This window comes from Gopherus flavomarginatus, chromosome 10 (assembly GCF_025201925.1).
Source record: "Gopherus flavomarginatus isolate rGopFla2 chromosome 10, rGopFla2.mat.asm, whole genome shotgun sequence".
In the NCBI taxonomy this organism is placed as follows: Eukaryota; Metazoa; Chordata; order Testudines; family Testudinidae; genus Gopherus; species Gopherus flavomarginatus.
Genome location: NC_066626.1, coordinates 58833479 through 58853195, shown reverse-complemented (window position 1 = coordinate 58853195; position 19717 = coordinate 58833479). Strand labels below are relative to the sequence as shown.

At 37.8% G+C, this 19717-nt stretch overlaps 1 protein-coding gene across 4 annotated transcripts in view; it reads right to left on the bottom strand.

Moving 5' to 3' along the window:
* ZEB2 (zinc finger E-box binding homeobox 2) overlaps positions 1–19717 on the bottom strand; it is a 128031-nt gene that overhangs the window by 68813 nt on the left and 39501 nt on the right. The window lies entirely within an intron of this gene.

Here is a 19717-nt window from a genome sequence, read left to right as displayed (position 1 = left end):
CTGAAATGCTCAGGTTGTGGTGCAAATGAAACCAAAGCAAGGAGATTCACAGTTACAGCTGATTCGCCATCTTGTATGGTGATGTTTAACATTTTATTTCTCCACTGGCCTGAGCTAGGGGTGATTTCTTCATGTTAACTTTGCTTTTGTCACAGTGTTATGTTCAACCATTACAACCGTAAAAGTTATTTCACCCAAGCTTCTTTTTTCCCCTACAGTGTAAAGCAGATAAAGAAACAAAAATGTGTGATTTAGGTGTATGTGAGGTGACATGAGAGACTCTTAACAGTTTCTAGTGTATAAACAGAAGTTATATTGGGTAAATGCCTGTGTAGGCTTTAAAAAAGGAGGAAAAAGTCCATAACACTCCTTCCACTACTTCTGCTTGTCTCCGCTCCAGTTCTGAAAACACATACTATTTATCCAACATATCACAACAGCTTGAAGGGCCAGCTTGGGTAAATATGTATTTTTGTGAACTCTACTCATTTTAAAAATATGGTATTATCTGCTTAATAGATTGTAATGGCTCCAGTGGCTAAATATTGTAAGTATTTTGAGGTATACATTCATTCTGAAAATACATGCTATACCATAATCCCTACTGTGGAGCCATTAAGGTCTATAGTGTAAATGTTTCTCAGTTCATGGATCATTGACTGATGGACTCTTTTGGAGTCATTAGAATTTATCCTTGCTATATGGCTGCCACTCTTTGAGTTCACATGCTCAACACAGTTACGCAATTGCTATTTCAAAAGTGACCATGCGTGTGCAAGGGGCTGTTTTCTGGAGATGTTTATATGTTTTTGGACACTGGGCCGGCTCCTTCTCCCACTGAAACTCGTTACCTTTGACAGCTGCAGTACTGGAAATTTAATGTGTGGGCTAATTCTCTTCCAAATGTCAATTTTTAAATCAGGATTTATTTTTATTTTTTTAACTTAAAGACAAACAAGCCTCTTGCAAACGAAGGAGCTGATCCTGCAGGGCCTTAAGCCCAATGAAGTCTTTCCATTGACTTCAGTGGGAGTTGCTAATACAAAATGATGACGGGACTGAGTCTGATTGCAGTGGCCTATACCAGCCAGCTTCATTATTTTACTTTTATCAGTTTGTATTAACTAGATGATCATAATGGTCCCTTCTGACCTTAAAGTCTATGAGTCTATGATCCCCTACATATTCCCTTCCTTTTGCCCCACACAATCTGGAGGATAGACTTTCATGCAGAAATAGAGTACAATAAGTAATTGGGAAAATTATTCTATTCTTTCCCCCTTTTTTACTTCTGTATACACTATCTGGCTCTGTTCTTGTGTCTATTGCAGTCAATGGCAAAACTCCTACTGACATCAACAGGAGCAGGAGCAGACTTCCCTCTGCAGTGTGCCTAATCTTGCACACTCTGCCATTTCCTGTGCTGTATACTTAGTACATATTGGGGTTCGGTGTATATAGTGATCCTGTTCAACTGTAGTCACTGGGAACAGGATCACACTTTAAAAATACTCCTGAGAAGTATCTTATTCCACAGGTAGGAATGTTGACTTCAATAGGACATTCCTGTGGTGTAAGGTACTATGCCTTGTTATTAAGGGTATTATAATCTGACCCAAAGTTAATACAAAATGTCAGCTGAAAGCAGGTTAAAAATATTGCTCCTGTATTTTGACAGTGAGCTATAACCTCCTGATAAACAGTGATCATAATGGAAATACTGACACAACCTTTATATGGCATCAGGAACAGTCACCACAGTGTGTTACCTATTTTTGGTGAGAAAATTCATACTTTCTAGACGAATATTAGCACTTAGGATTTCTCTTACAGGATTTTACTTTTTTATAAACACTTGCTCAAAACACTGTTCTCCAATTTTTGATCATTGTTATCTAATAAAAGACTGAATAGGTACTTAACATATTTTCCAAAAGAGAGAGAAAAACCTGCCTATTCTGAAATTTAAGTAGGCAGCCCTTGAAATATCACTGGGAAAAGTCTGTATTTTCTCAGGTTTAACTAAATAATTTATGCATACTTTCACTTTGGCATGATGAAGCAATTTTAGCCTTTAAAACCCACAACTACTCAGGAGGGAAAAGATCTGGTTCCTGCAACCTAAATTATTTAAACATCCAGGTGGAAATGCTTTCAGCAGTTTCCCTTTCTGAGACAAAGGAAGAAGACTTCAAAATTCTGAGACACCAAGAAGAAAAGAAGTGATAAAGGAGCCAACCTCGGATGCATTTAATATTGAAGGGAAATCCAGCATTGTTTTCAGAATTGAGATGACCAGACAGATGCTTACTATATATAAATCTGCTAGGTAAAAATGCTTAGGGAAAATTATTGGCCTGGAAATATAACAAACATGGGCTTTTTTTTTGTTTTTGTTTTTTTTTTTTAATCACAGTAAAAATAGCCCTTTACCCTTTAACCCAAGTCAGAGATGGGGTTTGTATATGCTTAAAGGTTAGGCAGATGTTAGGGGTCACTGAGGAAACTGTGTGAAAATCTGCACTACCAGCAGTGACTTCTGAGTTTACAGAAATGAGTATGCAGTATACAAATAACTTTGCATCTTTTAAGACCAATGAAAATGAAAAAAGTACCCCAGCCAGTTCATTATTTAGCAAACATGATATTAGATACAGTAGATATGAAACTACTGAAATACTTGGGAAAATTTACAAACTTAGAACGTAGGTAAAAATGGCTCACTGAGTCAATGTTCTATTGGCCTTACGTCAGGTTTCAATAAATGCCTTTGGAAGAATTCACCTTCGCACTTGCAGATCTGTAATGACATGCTTGTAAAAGAGCATGGGACTGCAGCTGAAGCCCTGCAGTGGACTTAGAACACAGCTTACTTACTGAATTTTTTTTAGTTAAAATTATAAAAAGCAACCCCCTGATCACTTAAGAGATTATTAAAAAGCAGGAGTGTGGCTGAACAAAAATATTAACATCAGAAGCAAAATAAAGTGCAAATGGCATATTTATAAAAAACAGGTACCTGAGAGTGATTTAGTAGAAGCATTAACTCCGTTAGCTAAAATGTCTTCCAGTAAATAGCATTGCTGAATTGATATTTGGCTGAGAACAGTGGAGAGGTATGTCTCTGTCTGTATGTACTGAACAGAATGTATTATAGGGGTAGCTACTGGTGCCCCTTATATCTAGATTGCATAATATTTTCCATTAGAAAAGATCCTTGAGACCTGTTTTTGAGAAGCTCTAATGCTTCCATTGTTTGCAATAGGCCTTCAAAATTTTGGCAGAGACAAAGCCCTGGGGCTAGAGATGTGCCTTTCACTTATCCCATCATATTCCATTCAGGTTTGGCTGAGATGTAAACTGTTAAAAATTGCCATTTTCCTCTGTTGCTTGTGTGAAAATGACAGCAACATGCCAAAACAATAACTGAACCTGACTATTCTATGGCCAGGCTCACATTGCAACTGAAGCAACAGCAACAAGCACAAACACATGCTTGCACTGTGAATGACTGGTAGATGTTGGAGCTTGGAGTGGGAGAAAGATTGCCAAGCCAGGTTCTTTCCCACTGACAACACCTCTTTCTGGACATGACACCATCAGCCCATTCCCTCATCGGAGGGCCCTATGTAGAGCAAGAATCCTATACCTCCTGGAGGGGAAGAGAAAGAGTTGGGCCAGTCTCCCCTGACCTCTTCCTGGACTCAGCACGTGGCTTCTTAATCCTTCTGAGGGTACCACATGTGTCAGGAGCTCACCAATTCCCAGCAGGGGGCATGAAAAGAAGAAAGAGAACTGGGCCATGTGCTGCCTGATCAGCCCCTTGACCCAGCATATGGTACCTGTTGCCCATTTTCCCCACTATCAAGACAACAGTTTTCTCCTGCTCTCAGCTAACATAGTTTGTCTTATGGCTTAAGTGGCAGAACTCTGTGCTGCCTGATCAGCCCCTTGACCCAGCATATGGTACCTGTTGCCCATTTTCCCCACTATCAAGACAACAGTTTTCTCCTGCTCTCAGCTAACATAGTTTGTCTTATGGCTTAAGTGGCAGAACTCTGTGTTGAGGGTTGAAAACCTAACTGATGGTACAGTTGTATATAATAGAGTTTGTTTTTACCTTTTAAAGGTTGCACGGTAAAGGATAAAAGTTACGAAATTCCAAAATTAATGGTTGCTCATGTACCTTTACTTGTGAGTATTCATATGACACAGTCTTTAATTGTATGAACACATACTATTTTTTTCTCAACAACCTTATTTCATTCAGTGCATTAAATGACAGAATTAAGGTTGCACAGGCAACTATAAATCTGGAATCTCCTAATTCTACAGGAGATTCCAGATTTATAGTTGGAATCTGGAATCTCCTAATTCTAAATAACATTCTTTAAACACAGGCATCCGACAAAGTGGGTATTCACCCACGAAAGCTCATGCTCCAATATGTCTGTTAGTCTATAAGGTGCCACAGAACTCTTTGCTGCTTTTGCAGATCCAGACTAACATGGCTACACCTCTGATTTTAAACACAGGGTTTTTGTTGGTATGTAATACAATATATATGAAAAAGATTACATACTGCAGATGTCTGTGCACACACTCAGACATACTTCCTCCACAGGCAATCTCAGACAAAGCTCATGAATTTAAACTCACTCAAGATTTGTCCATCTACTCTTCATGGCCAGTCAGAATGCATCCATTAGGCTGGCCATTAGCAATGAGCCCAAAGAAAGTGCGAAAACATTATCCTCCGAGCCAGAAGGAAATGTAAAGTGTGGCACAAGTGGGATATAACAGGGCTGCGGAGACCAAACGTCATGCTCAGAACAAGGTCGTTGTGTCATAATGATTTCATTCTAAAAGTGATGAGTCTTTTTGTTGCGGAGGGGGCGGCTAGAGGCGAGGTCCAAAGTGGTACCAGAGTGAAAGGCAGAGGAACAGCAAAGAGAATGAATATGTACTGAGCACCCAACAGAGAAAACAATTATTTTCAGTAATTGTTTTAATGTATAAATTTCAGAGATATTGCTAAGTGTATAGAGGTAAAATAGGGGATGTGGATTGAGGCTTTAAACCTCAAACATTGAAGTACTTCCCGCCCCATGCTTTTGAGTGTTTTCTTTTTTAAAAAGTATTTTTAATTTAAAGGTGGTGAAAGAGACCATATTTACAGCCTTGGGGTCTGATTCCCCATTCCAGCCAAACTTTAAATCACCTTTATACTTCCCATAGTCTTGGATCAGCTGGATGCCCCCTAAGTAAGCTACAGCAGCCTCAGTGCTGCCTAACCTTATGTTTCTCTACAGTGGTTCCCCATGGGCTCTTGCCGCAGCTGAGAACAGCCAAAATGCAACTAACTTTGGCCATATCCCTTCCCACAGTGTTCACACCACGTTCTATGCTGGGGCTGAAGGGGAGGGGGAAGACAGGAATTGTAATGTCATTCCAGCAGCTATGTGCTATCTGGGGTTCCCTTTACTGCAGGGGTATTCCCCATTATGCCTTTAGGTTTCCAGAGTAGCATAAAGGGGTGAAAACAGAATGATGAGTGAACTCCTCCTTTTATGAACAGCCTTCTCAAGCTGACTTGCCAATGGGCCTCAAATCTGACAGGACAGAATAGTTTGGCTTCCATGTGCATTTAATCCTTGGGTTCACTAATTAAGTTGCCAAAACATATGCTAATTATATTGTGGGATTTTCTGGTGTGCTCCCTTGTGTACCAAGAACTGGTGGTTGTGAAACCTCCAACTCATTTCACATAGGCCAACAGTCATCAGATGGAAACATCCTTTGGTCACAATTGGGTGGTCTATATTTGAATTAGTGTTTACACAGAGATGAAAACAGACAGACGTGCAAATTATTAGGAAGCAACTAGGAAATTAGTTGAAATTCAAGCTTATTCACATTGTTTTATATGAATTCAAAAATCAGCCTATTTTCAGGATAAAATTTCACTAAAGTATGTTAATTTTTCAGGCAAAACCTGGTCTGTTTCTGAGCAAAAAAAGGGATCTGTTTTTTTGGAGACAATATTGATCATGATCCTGCACTCTCATCTGTGCTGGTGGACCCAGATGTTTGCATACAGCCTCAATTAAATCATATTGCCGGATCAGGACCATGATTTTTTCATTGAAAATTTGCATGACTTTGATGAGAAAATAACCATTTCATCAACACTGTGAATAAAGTGAAATCTGGGTACGTGTGTTAAATCCCACTAACTAAAATCACAACGAATTCGGAGCAAAATTCCAGGAAGCAAACTTTGTGAACTGCACACAGCACTAAGTGAAAGACGTTATTCCATTGCCCAGCTCTACCCAGTCCCTTCATTCATTACCTTTAATGATGCTTCACAAGATTTAAGATTATAGCAAACTTGGAGGACTATATTTTTTGCTCAATGGAATTTTCGCCCCCAGAAATCCCTAACCCTACCCCAAGTTCCTCTAAATTTTATAGCTGCACACTTGACACAAAAATAAAATTCACATCTAATCTGAAGTGCATTAATAGGCGCTTTGATTAAAAAAGAGAAGCATTAACTTTATAATCCTACTAGTTATACTTCTAACAATATTATTTTAAGACAATTAATTCATATTTAAAAATAATGAAATTACTAGCACAAGACACTAAACTTCTTTTAGTATATTAAATTGGGCAGATTGCTTCTCTCCTTCTAATTATGAATGTAGCAGTTACAAAAGAAACTGTCATTTTGATAGAGTAAAAGACAATCTGTCTGCCAAAAATGTCCAACCATAATTCGAAAAAAAAAAAAGTCATCTGCATCAAGAACATGTTGCTTTGTTTGATGTAGTGTCTTATTGGAAACCTAATTTGCTTTCAAGCTCTGAGACAACACATAACATAAGTTTGTGTGACTAATTTTCTTGGAAATATGAGTAATTAGAATAAGGGACCATTTCCATAGCAGGAATGGACAGTTTTGTAAAATTCAGAATAAATGCAGTAAGTTATTTTCTTTCTCTTTCAGCAGCACACTACAAAAGGAAATGGGAAGGGAGACATACAGCTTTGTACAGCATAATGTAAGCCCCCATGTAAATTGTGACCTATTGCAAAGTACAGAAAGGTTTATTACCTGAGGTGAGCACTCCCAGAGCTTCTGCAGCATAGAAGCATTAGCTGCATATTCTAACAAAGTAATAAAAATCAATAAACAGGAACCCCCACCTGTGCTATGGCCCCAGTGTTAAGTTTTATACATGTAGTAATAGTGCATATCAGTTTTCACCACCCTTCCTACGCTAGCTATTACAAGGCCTGCAACCACCGAAGGGACTGCTAGAGCAGCGCCATTCATCCCACAGAGTTGTCCGGATGCCAGCTCCATTGCATCATTGTCAGTTTTATTCTATCTAGAACTGGACAAGGCTGCAGCCCCAGCTCCTATCCACCCCCTCAGTACCACAACAATTCCAAACTGTATTCTACTGTTTAAGGAGTTTACAAGCCTTCTGAAAGAAAACAGAACAGTTTCATATTCATACATCTAAACCCTGAAAGATCACATAATGGAGAGGAGAAACATGTAATCACAATCAATATGTGATCTTGTCCAGCTGCTGCAGTCTATATATTAGCAATCAGGTTTTTAAATAAATTAATGATAAACATCAATATGCAGCTGTATCAGGTTACTACAGCAACTCGTTATATGCTATATGCTCCTTAATTGCTAAGAAGTACAGAAAGCACAGGTCATCAGTTGTTACACTGATGCTAATATATGCTAAAATCAAATTCTACAGATGCGGTATCTCTGCCAGGTTACAGAAATAACTACTAAATCACACTTATCTTATAATTAAAGAGAATGCCCCTGATAAGGCAGGAAAGAGTGTGAGCATAAACCTTTGCCATATATTTTTTTGCTATTCATTAATCTATTGAAATAAGGGTGGCAGGTTTATTTAAGTACCATGTGAACCATGCAAGTTAGTTATTTTTAATTTTAAAATCAGGAGGGGGGGGGGACTTTAAATATTTCATTTTATGAATATCTTTTTAAAATGTCAGATTTTCTAATTATGGAGCAAAGATGACCATTGCTCAGTTTGGCTAGTAATGAGAAGCATTTGAGGACCAAGTCTTTGATTCTGAAATAAGCATGATCCCAAGTGTAGTCTCCCTTTATGAAAAAGGCTCCACTAACTATGGTTTTAATAGTCCAGAGAAAAAGGCCCTTGACAATGACCCCCTTTCCCCCTCCCCAACAAAAAGAGAAGGAGTTTTATCTGCCTAAGGTTGCTTCTGATAGTGCTCATAGTACGGAAGTACCACTCCTGAGCACTTAAAGCAGCATCACTCAGGAGCATAAAAATAGAATAAAGCTGTGCAACAAATGAGAAATTATGATATAACTCAAGTGCTGTGACATGAAACAAGCAACATGAACAATCCAAACATTCTCCAGAACTGAAGAAACAATGCAAATACAAAGTCCATTTGAAATTATTAACGCCATCAGGGTGTTGCTTAAGACCAAGTAGTGACTCTAAATGCCGTCTACAGAAGTTGCTACTACAGTTGACACTGTAGACAAGCTATCCATTTTAGACAAGGGAAGAAAGTAAGACTGTTGCAGTTAAGAACAGCTGGCATACAGTAGATAATTTAAGGGAAAGTGACCCTTTTTATAATTTTTAACTGAAAAATTGCCAGACCCCATTAGTTCCAATAGGACCTCAGAGTACTGATGTACATTTATAGGGGTAGTGTATCAGTGTAATTCCCGAGAGTGTAAAAACATAGTATGGGAACTTTTGTGGACTTGGAATCAATTCTTTTAAAAAAATCTTGTAGATTATTTAAGGCAATTGTTTCTTTGTGTGCAGAATGGAAACCAAAAATTGCAAAACATGTCCTTTGGAGCAACTTCAGCCACATTCTGAACCCTGTTATTAGGATACCAGTTAAACATGGGAACAATATCGGTAAATCTTTGTGATAGTCCATTTTTGTAGATAAGAAGGCAAGGGGAGAAAATTAAAAATTGTTTAAATAAATAAACAAACATAACATAGGGTGAAATCCATATGACATAAAGAGACAGTGAGTTAGGCAAAATAAAGCTAAAGCATCATTTTTTTGAAGACATATTTTAGTGGTCAGTCCAGCATTATAAACAATTGCTATAAAACCTGAAAGGTTAAGGTGTCACAAAGTCCTGTTTACTTTATGGCCTTCACTTTTCTATTTGGCAGCACTTCTAACACCATTCTGAGTGATATTGCCCTCAACTTAAAATGCCATAACTTTCTTGCATAGGTTTAAAAGAGACACAATAAAATTATGTAGTGGCTTCTTGTACATAGTAAACAATTTTGTAATGGAATCCCAGATGCCCTGTCCCAGGTATCAGCATGGTCAGCATTAAATGAGGATTGCCATGCTATGGATAAATCACAGCTATGGATCTTAAATACATGTATAGGAGCAAGGGAGACGAACGCTCTGAGCACGGTTCTCCCCCTTTCCAGAAAGAATGGGCTCAAATGGCTATACAACACTGTCCCTGACCTGGCCAGTGGATTCTGAGGACAGTGCTCTGTGATTCTAGAATCTGTGCTGAGGAGAAGGTGGAGTCTGCATCAAAGGAGAAGCAGTCTAGGCTGTATTATCTTTTTCTGCTGACCCCTCATCTTTCCCCCTTTCTTGGGAATGTAGCTGGTACAGGAGGGAGCTATGTCTGGGAAAATCCAGGGCAGATCCTTTCCAATGGAGCTGTGCAGCCAGGTAGCTGGAAAGTGCGCCAGCACAGATGCACACAACCTCTGTGCAGATAGTCCTGGGACCTTCCTGTTTCAGTATAGGCCCCGCCTCCTGTTCTATAGCGAGGGCAATGAACTCCAACTCCCTCCATAAGGTGACGGGGTGCAGTCTCACTTTGTGAATAGTCCCATTGAAAGTTTAAGTAAGAGTGGATGACTCTGGCCCTAACTAATTGACTTGAATATTACAAGCCAGGTTATCATTTAAAGAAATAAACATTTCTTCCAATAGCAACATTCTTTTAAATTAAAGTCAACTAATTTGACAATAAAGTCAGGACTTACAGGTATTGTTGAATGCCCTTTACTAGATACTATATTACAAGTACTCAGTAGCCCAGCTATAAAAAGGTTTAAATACTAATGTATTTTTTAATTTGTTTTATACTCTAAACAAGCAATCAATGTACATTAATAAACATAATTGTTTTTTTGGCATTTGTCCATTCATTTGATCCACCTTGTCAGCTCTGGCAAACACAGCAGCAAAATTCAGTAACCACAATACACAAGAAGGAAACACCAGTGAGGTCTTCTCAAATCCGCATAATGTATTGAATTACTTTGCTTCTACATTACTGACTGATTGAAACCTCTGAAGTTTGCCATACTCTTCCTCCAGTACACGTCTCAAACAATGCCTTTGACAGGTTTTTGTCCACAAATACTGCTTTCAAGTGCCCATGAAAAAAAGCTTAATGAGGTGATAAACATATTTACCTTTGATAAGGTAAGCTGCTTGATAAGATAATGTGGAGGGTCACTTTTCAAAAGCAAATATGTATAGAGTTCCCTGGGTACTGCCTGTGCATAGGAGTTCTATAGGAGATCACCAATAAAGTGGAACATCTCACACCTCAGAACAGTCTTCCAAAATGTTTTTTTTTTCCTTTTTGGTTTTCATTATATTTTATGATTTGCTGGATGGAGACATTTGCCCATTTCAAAGGCACAGTGTAGGCTATAGAACCTTAAATTCACATCATAGGAGTATGCTCATATCTGCACTCTCAAAAATTGTGGTTCAATTCCTGGTACCATGAATATATCCAGGACACTTTTTTTCTAGCTGTTCTGAGCTGCTGTATCCTGGCATGCCAGGTACAAACATTCCTCATCCAAAGGACTTCTTGCAGAGGAAAAGGATAAGGAAAGATCTTGAAAGAAGGAACGATCAGTGGTCTGATTCCATTACCCTGGATACTAGTAACCTGAGATATTTATAACATGAAAAGACTCCAGTGAGGGAAAAGTCTATGCACTCCTGTAATGCCTCCTGACACCTCCATCAAGTCTCAGTGTAGGTGACCTTAGACAAATAATTCCGACTGGTCAGTTGGTTGTAAACAGGGAGACAAAAGGTAACATGGGTATCATCTGAGCCACAGAAACTGCCTAAAACATTCCCTAGCACACGACATAAAAGTGACATTACTGAAATATGAACAGCAATTGAGAATCCAAAATGGTAGCTTCACTAAAAGACTTTGATGTGCTATAAAATATATTAAAATATGAATAAAAGGTAACTTATTCAGTGTCAGTCTTACATATTTATAGTTTAAAAATTAGTCAAAGTTTATGTCCTGAGGTTGCACCTACAGGAAGCCAGATGTGTGCCTTCTGCATGTGACCTAAGACAGGCCTGAAGCAACAACTAGATAATTTCTCGCTCATACTCTACACCGTCGATTGCGGCGGCTTTCTGAGGTGAGAGAAACTGACAGTACTAACTCTCCAGGGCAGAACTTTCCAGTCAAGTGGATCAACGGACTGAAAATCTCTTATGAATAGTCATTAGGCCTTCATTACAAACCCCTCACAACCCAGTTCTCTTTTCGCAACCAAATGCCTTTTGTCATCTTCACAAGGTGCATCATTTAATTACCAATTGATTTCTTTATATATGACAACATGTCAGATAGCAAAATACAGTGTATCTCCCTTAGGGGGAGAAGTCTGTTAACTATCAGCATGCCAGATTACTGAATTTAGCTGGAAGACAGTTATTCCCTCTACTATTCCTTTATTTTAACTAGCTTTCCAAACCTCAGAAGGTTTTTTAAATAGAAATTACTCGAAAAAAAGAGGCTGCAGATTGTCACAAGATGATGTTTCACTATTCCCTCAAAAATTTTAATATGGGTCAGAATGTTGCTCACTCACTTTAGATATAGCGGTAGCAAAATACATATGTATATTGGCATCTGTAGATATGTGCATACACGCAAAATATCTAACTCATGTCAAACAATTGTTCTTATTATACCAAGAATTTACCCAGCTTCTGACTTAGCTAACACTCTGAATCTTCCCCTTCACAACTGCAGCCTGATAATCAAGCCAGTACTGTATTAATAAGATGAATAATAAGAGAATTTCAGAAATGTACAGGACTATTATACCGTAACAATAAAACCTCAAACTGAGTAAACCAGAGCAGTGCTGAAGGTAGGCGTCAGAAAAGAATGAAACCAGTGTTGCAGTAATGCACTCCATTGTATGGCAGTGTAAATGCCTGCTTCTTTCATACACAGAAGCCACATTACATGAGTCCGAAATGTTCTCAGAGCATCACTGTGACTGGTTGTGATAGAACCTGGCACCAGCAAGCACTGAAAGCTGACATTATACTGTAGGATGTGCTGCAGGTGTGCAGGCCTGTGAACGTGCTCTAATTACATATTTTCCTCCAGAGCAACAATTAAGGTCGCCAAAATAATTGCCAGTTTCTTAATCCCTCTCTAACAAGACTGACATAAGGAATGGTTTATTTTTCTCTGGTTATTCTGAAAGTGTTCCTCAAGATTTTGGGTTTTTGTATCTCACTGTAAAAAACTAATTCTTAGGATCATATGTGTGATTATACTCTTTTTTTTTAAATAAAACCCTCTTTGAATTCTAGTACAACTAAAATAATGAAGAAATTTTGATTGTATAATGTGGGACACTGTTTCAACATTTCCTCTGTAAAGAAGGGATATTTTTTCCTTCTTATATGCTTTATGTACAGTATTTGGCACTCCTTTCTGTGACTACAAAGTCCAGGTTGGAAGTTAGAGAGACCTCTGTGCAGTGTCACTAGGGCTCGGCTATTTAGCCTGCGAGCTAGCGAACTTCAGGGTCCTGTCCGTGTCCCGCAGCCTCACTAAAGAATCACCTTTATATTCATTACAACCAAGTATTGTCTACTGCTGGAGACGCTACAGAGATTTCTTTCTAAACAGCATAAAACATGTTTGACTTCAAAGCAATTGAAACAATTGTAGCATGTGAGCTAAAAAGGAGATGCCTAGCATCATCCATTTGCAGCGTTGGTAAATTTAATGGCATGTATTGTGTACTGTAGATCTATATATCTATCTTGTTAACCTTGAGATCAAAGGGCAGTTGAACGCTGGAGATCAGACTCATGGCTGGCATTAGTGGGTCCAAGTCCACTGACTTTCAAGGGGGTTGCATCTACTGACACTTGCAGCAAATTTCCCCCCCTGTATTTCACACAGATGGGAAAAATTATTGGAGAAAACTGTTGTTTTCAGTTTTTCTGACATAAAGTCACCTTTTAAAGTTTAGAAGCTATCATCAGTACTGCACTTGAAGGTCAGCTGAGGATACTCTTTGTGAAAATGAACTTAGGGTCTAACCCAAAGTCCATTGAAGTTAATGAAAGTAATTCCATTGACTTCAGTGGGCTTTGGATCAGGCCCTCAGGCCCCATTTTGCCATCTAGACAATCTCTCTAGCAGGTACTTTGAGGAATAATATTCTGCAGTGTACCTCGAGGTATTTGGAAAGTTTCAAAGGTTCTGAGAACATTTGGATCTTATTTGAACTGTGTTTGGTTGCATTCTAGGTCACCTTCACACATCAGTTAAACAGAAAATTCATAGTTATTGATTATATTTTTAAACAATATCTCTTTTTAATTTTAATTTATGGCCCGATTTTGCACTACTACGTACATGCAACCCCCACTGATGTCAACATGAGTATTGTTTGTGTCAGGGTTAAACCTATGTGAGCAACTCCAAAGATTTAAACAAAAAATGCCATGCAACACAAGTTAAAGGATGTTGGATGATATGCCAGATAGATTGGCTTGACACGCAAAATAATATTTAAACATCTAAGAATATGACCATTAGTGAAACAGGCAAGATGCTCTTTGATAACTGTTGGCAATCTAAAAACTTTGCTCTGAGGATATTAAAAGTAAACTGTTAGAGTCCTATTGCCAGTTTTAATCCCAGTGATAGAGGCTGCCACAGTCTGTTAGCATTAAATATTTAACAAGAGGTTGTGAATATAAACCTCTGCTTGGGAATGTAGGTGAATGTCCCACTCATTCAGTATGTACTGCATCTATTCAAACTTCAGAAAGAAATACTAATATCACAGGTCTCCCATTAAATTACAAGTTTTATTTGTAACTTCTGTATGCACTTTCTAAACTTGTCTCTTTTTTCTTACACTTCTCTTGCAACCTTTCTTCAACACAGATTAGCTAATCAGGTGCTTAGGCCCCTTTTCCCATAAAAATGTTTTCCTCTTTTTGTATGTCACCTTCAAAAGCCACATTAGTGATATTGTAATACATGAGAATACCTTTTCCTCACTGTAATTATTACTTTAAAATTATCATTAATTTGCTTTCAAAGTGAAGAAACATACAAAGAAATTATAACTTTTATGAACATTAGGTTTTTTGCAAATAAATCACTTACTCTTGTAAAAAGGAGGCAAGGTATTTTGCTCACTGGATAGATTTTGTATTTGTGTGAATGAAACTCATAAATAAACTCAGAAGGCTCTGTGTTATTTACAAACAACTAAGGCCAAAATTTTCAAACATAGGTAATTAATGTTAAGCTCCTACACCCATATTTAGTCACCTAAATATACATGGGTTGATTTCCTAAAGCATCAAACATTCCACAAATCCTGTTGAAGTCACTGAGAACACCAATGTTCTCAGCATCTTTGAAAAATCAGACCACTTTTATTTAACTATGGATTTAGGAGCATAACCTTAGGCATTGAGGCCTGAAAATGTTGGCTTTAATACATACACTGGGCCTGAATAGTGGCCTAATTCAGAATGGGAACACCATCAGGTCCCAAGCATGTCCCTGATGGTAAAATCTTGCTGGTTTTACACACGCGAGTAGTTCCACTGATTTCAATGAGCAGGCATGACTCTTTATGTAAACAAGCTTTGAGGGGAACATTTTAGATTCCAATCAAAATCTCATCTGTATTCTTACAAAGAAGCTGTGAAGAGTTACGAATAAATTTTAAAGTGTATCATAAAACAAATTTAAAGAAACACATACTCAGAGATGGATAATATTTAAAAGTGAGCATGTGACTATCGAAGATGAAAATTTATGTTGAAAAAAGGTCACGTGGGAAATATTCTCCAGGCATTACTTTGCAGATAATCAAAGCCAAGTATTAATACAATTTTTTATCAGTTCACCTTCTAAACAATATTTCAGTAGATTTCCTTTCACACAGTGATATTTGTAATAAATGTTCAGCCTTTGTTTTAAAGTCAGTCCGTAGAAAGATGACATCAGCTTAGCAAACAATAAAGTGCCTGTAATATTGTCTCCAGAGGGCTGTTACATTTACTTTGTAGCAGTAAAATTCAATTTTCAAAAAACACTACATGAATGATGTTAGGTTATTAACCCTATCACCACCGTAAAACATCATCATTGTGTGCAGAATGTAGGTCACTATCTAGGAGCCATAAGTTGCTTTTTGTTAAATAATCCATTTAAGCTGCTTTTCTTTCCTGCAGCCTGGGTTGTGGCCCTTTTTTTTTTTTGAAGAAAAAAAAAATCCAGCATTTAATCACAAGGCTCTTAGTGAGCAAACACACTGCAATTTTCATTTTAAGGTGCTCTTCCTTTGTTACTTTCAGATTTCACCACATAGTTTTGAAGAGTAACTCTCTGTGAATTTTTATGATTTAGAGCCGCTCTCACAGAGCAAGAAAATGAGTATATCAGATCGGCTTGTGCCTGTGGTGACTCGCACAAGTTTCAGTTTAAGGAAAGATAAGGAAATCTAAAATTTCAAATTGTGAATCATTTTGAAGTTTAACTGCACTTGAATTGCCCACACCCTGATTTCGAGACTGATCCTGCAGTCCTTGCTGAAACTAGCATCTCTTTAACTATAATGGGCAGTTTTGCCTGAGTAAGGTCTGCAGGGTGAGGCAAAACAAAGATCTGCAAGAAAGCTATCTGCAGCCCAAACCCTGTGAATCACATGGTTTGATAGGAAAGAGGATTTGCATACCTGATACAGCTATGAAACTATTCCACGTTTAACGAAAAGAAAAAAGTATCATGTCAGAAAGAAATCAGTATGCAAGGGGTTAACTAGTTAAACTTCTACAACCCCCCACAGTAACTTTCCAAAAGCTGACAATAAGTAAAAGAAGTGCTGGTTATCCATTTTTTAAAGGGATGGGATTGGTTTTAGAAGAAAGGAAAAGAGGATCAAACACCTCAGAGCAACAAAAGGTTGTGTCAGAGGGCCCTCAATCACAAACCTCCTTCAACAAGAGATATTCCAACCTTCCAGAGCAGTTACCCAGGCAGCACAGCTAAAAAGTTCCCTGACATGAAAAGAACAAAAACAGAAGGGACAGAGGTAGTTATTGTTATGCACACTCCTCTTTTTTGCTTGGGCCTTTTTGTCCCCCACAAAACTTTTTGCATAAGCTGTTAGGGTAAAAGTAATAGTGCTGCTTTTTGAAAAGAAATCCCCCTTTTTTGCATCTCCTACCTCCTAGGTTGTGAGGTATGCCCAGCGGATTCTCAGCAACGAACACCTGATGAATGGAGAGGTCAGCTACATGAATGCTTCAAAAGAGTCATCCGAAATTAATAAATGTAATTATAGGAGTGTAAATGTATCCTGGTTTTGATTGCCCCTTGAACACTTATTTGAATTTTTTTTTCCAGACAAGCTGAGTCGTCTGCGCACAAAGAATGTAAATTATTTGCATTTGCAGTGTCAGGTCTTGGAGGTATCTTAACAGCATGTAAGAATTTTCCACTTAAATGTAAATTATTAACAAGTCAGAGTTTTCATTTGTTTCATCTCCTGATGTGCAATCTAAATAAATAAATGGCACATTTTACAGTGCTCACCGCCCACCTTCCCTGCTCTTTGAGAAACATATTTTATACACACTACCTCTGATTAAGTAGGGTGGTGGATCACTCATTTCTCCATCATTTATCTTTGTCTCTGTGCTTCTGAGATTTTTTGCTAAAATAAATTTAACTTCAGTACTTCATCAAGTTTTGCTGTGTAATGTTGCTAAGTAAACATCACAGTGCTTTATTCATAAAATATTCATATTTCAAAATGTTCCTTTCCAACCACCCCTCTTGGGTTTACCTATGTTTACAAATATGTAAGCCTTGTTAATATGCCTTGTCTGGGGAATCATGAGCAGTGACCCTCCTTAAGGCACAGCTCTGATGAAGAAGTGTATTATTTCAGCTGGGAGAACAGCAAAGCTCTGGGATGAGACTGATTGATTAAGACCAGATGGATGGCCACACATAGGTATGACAAAAATAGAAACACATTGCAAACATTCCAGGCATTGTCCTCCTGTGGCTGGGGAGGTGGATGGACCCTGTGCTACCTTATCTACCTCCTGATGGGCTCCAGAATTGAAGAATGTTAATGACAAACTAATTCTTCTTCCTCTTCCTTACCGTTACACTTATTACAAGGAAACTTAAAGTTACACCTAAAAATACACTCTGGATATCCCTGACCAAAACATGACAGCTGGAGTGTCACGAGAAAACATTCATGCTCATTCTCTATCAAATTAATTCAATAAAAATTGGTCCTCATAAAATAAAAATAAAAACTTTTTACAAACAAGTCATATTACATCCTTTCTTTGAAATTAAAATTACAGAAACCACAGAAAGAAGCAAGTGCAGCGTGAATAATCCCTGCTTTGGAGAAGAAGTTTTTATTTTTATGTTTATTGGTCATAAATTGACCAACTCAATCCATAATGCTTTGGTTGTTCCTCACAAAAAATAAAAGCGAATGGGCTGAATCCTTCTCACCTTACTCAAATGAGTGGCTCTGTTGATTGATCAGGGAGAGCAGGATCTGGCCCAACATCTCCTCAAATTCATCCACGGCTATATTATTGAATCTTGCTGTGCTATTTACCTGATTTAATGCATCAAATTCCACAGGGGTGTGTGTTAGGATTTTGCAATATTTAGGAAAGTGCTATTTAAACACTCATATAAGCTGAATCAAAATAAAATTCAGGGTTCAATTCTCCTCTCACACCAAGGTAAAACTAGAGTAGCTTACTACATGGAAGTCAATGGACGTAAAACACGTGTGAGTGAGAGGTGAATCAGGACCTTTGTCTCACTTTATTTTGGTTGCTTTATTTATTTCATTTGACAAACTCTGCGAGCTGGGAAGCTCACTCCTTGTCATAATGCATGCGAGTGTGCAGGTTTTCAAACACATGAAGAATGCAATTCAAAATGATAGGGTGATCTCCAAATGTATTGTTTGATTCTTTTTAAATCCTAGAGAGCTGTTGAATGTTACCTAATGCCAGCTCAGTACCCTTTTAAATGTGTAGGAGATCTGTGAAGAAACAAGACCCTCAGGTTTTCTCTTTCCCCCCTAAAACCCATGTTCTGCCACAGCATGAATTTTAGTTTATGCTCTCCTCACACAGGCCTGAACCTATTACCTACTTGTTATAAATCTTCTCAGGTTTCACAAGAGAGTATGGCTGGTAGGTTCCTGACTAACATTTCTAGAAGTTACACACACAGAGACTCTCACACACATACATGCACACACACTATGATGCACCAAGAGCTCCTTCACTCACTGCTCAGCTTTAAGGGAAATCATTCCTTTTCACACATGCATCATAATGAGTGTACCTTTCCTTATACATATATAATGCACTGTACTTTCACCACTGGCAAAGAAGTTTGCTAAATTACTAAGTGAAGTTGAATAGGTGGCAACCATTGTAATATACAAAGTAATTTTAAGCACATTTACAAATCAGTTGGCGAGTATGCCAACAAGAAAAACAAGTTTAAATGTAAAAAAAATAAAAGTATAAATAAATGAGTGAGGGTTGCTTGATAGGATAATTATTATATGAAAAATATTTGTCCATTTTACATGCTGCAAATTATTTTTCTTCATCTACAATTCAGGTGGTTTTAAATAAATAGTCTTTTAGTAGGTTTCATTCTCCCCTCCTCAACTGAGTAATAACACAGAGACTAATTTAAATAAGAATCATTATGTTCAGAAGGCCTCCTTTGGCTTGAAGACTTTTGTTCCACGTCCCATAATCTCACTCCCACATAGCTGCCATAAGGCTGATGCTGAAATCAAGCTCTGCTGTAGAATTGTCTTTAAGATAGTAAAAATACATATATTTTGTTTCAAAAAAGAAGTGCTATATTTTAAGAAATGTAAGAAATACACTTGTGATAGAAACATCTTAAGGCTGCTCTCTTCTCTATATTTTGTTCCCTATGCAGGTTGAGATGAGCATATGAAAAATGCTTTAAATTTTATCCATTTCTGGATATAGCTGTCAAACACACAAGTGAGATATCAGCTAGGTCAGAACTTATCTCTTTTTTACCACCTCAGGAACAGGTTTAAAATAGTTCACACTCTTTTAGTTTTTTGTGGGCAAGGTGCGTGCAACTGCTTAACTGAACAAAACCTGATAAAGAATAAACCAATCAAACCATCAGAGGCAGTTTGTTAACATCTGAAACTCAAATGCCTCTATCTAAGAATCTCTAAATATTATTTTTTTTCTCACTTGAAAAATAAGAAGA